Raw genomic sequence first — 1,547 nt, forward strand, 5'->3', positions numbered from 1 at the left:
TCTGGAAGTCATATTACTTGACCAAGGCGAACCTACGAACTATGAAGAAGCGATGGTGAGCCCAGATTCCGCAAAATGGCTTGAGGCAATGAAATTTGAGATGGGATCCATGTATGAGAACTAAGTGTGGACTTTGGTTGACTTGCCCGATGATCGGCAAGCCATAGAAAATAAATGGATCTTCAAGAAGAAGACTGACGCTGACGGTAATGTTACTGTCTACAAAGCTCGACTTGTTGCGAAAGGTTTTCGACAAGTTCAAGGGGTTGACTACGATGAGACTTTCTCACCCGTAGCGATGCTTAAGTCTGTCTGAATCATGTTAGCAATTGCCGCATTTTATGATTATGAAATTTGGCAAATGAATGTCAAAACTGCATTCCTGAATATATTTCTGGAAGAAGAGTTGTATATGATGCAACCAGAAGGTTTTGTCGATCCAAAGGAAGCTAACAAAATGTGCAAGCTCCAGCGATCCATTTATGGACTGGTGCAAGCCTCTCGGAGTTGGAATAAACATTTTGATAGTGTGATCAAAGCATATGGTTTTATACAAATTTTTGGAGAAACCTGTATTTACAAGAAAGTGAGTGGGAGCTCTGTAGCATTTCTAACATTATATGTGGATGACATATTGTTGATTGGAAATAATATAGAACTTCTAGATAGCATAAAAGGATATTTGAATGAGTTTTTCAATGAAAGACCTCAGTGAAGCTGCTTACATATTGGGCATCAAGATCTATAGAGACAGATCAAGACGCTTAATTGTACTTTCATAAAAGCACATACCTTGACAAAGTTTTGAAAAAGTTCAAAATGGATCAAGCAAAGAAAGGGTTCTTGCCTGTGTGACAAGGTGTGAAGTTGAGTCAGACTCAATGCCCGACCACTGCAGAAGATAGAGAGAAAATGAAAATTTTTCCCTATGCTTCAGCTCTATCATGTATGCAATGTTGTGTACCAGACCTGATGTGTGCCTTGCTATTAGTTTAGCAGGGAGGTACCAAAGTAATCCAGGAGTGGATCACTGGACATCGGTCAAGAACATCCTGAAGTACCTAAAGAGGACTAAGGATATGTTTCTCGTTTGTGGAGGTGACAAAGAGCTCATCATAAATGGTTACGTCGATGCAAGCTTTGACACTGATCCGGACGATTCTAAATCGCAAACCGGATACATGTTTATATTGAACGGTGGAGCTGTCAGTTGGTGCAGTTCTAAACAAAACGTCGTGGTGGGATCTACGTGTGAAGCGGAGTACATAGCTGCTTCAGAAGCAGCAAATGAAGGAGTCTGGATGAAGGAGTTCAAATCCGATCTAGGTGTCATACCTAGTGCATCGAGTCCAATGAAAATCTTTTGTGACAATACTGGTGCAATTGCCTTGGCAAAGGAATCCGGATTTCACAAGAGAACCAAGCACATCAAGAGACGCTTCAATTCCATCCGGGATCAAGTCCAGGTGGGAGACATAGAGATTTGCAAGATACATACGGATCTGAATGTTGTAGACCCGTTGACTAAGCCTTTTCCACGAGCAAAA

This window comes from Triticum dicoccoides, chromosome 6A (genome assembly GCF_002162155.2).
Source record: "Triticum dicoccoides isolate Atlit2015 ecotype Zavitan chromosome 6A, WEW_v2.0, whole genome shotgun sequence".
In the NCBI taxonomy this organism is placed as follows: domain Eukaryota; kingdom Viridiplantae; phylum Streptophyta; class Magnoliopsida; order Poales; family Poaceae; genus Triticum; species Triticum dicoccoides.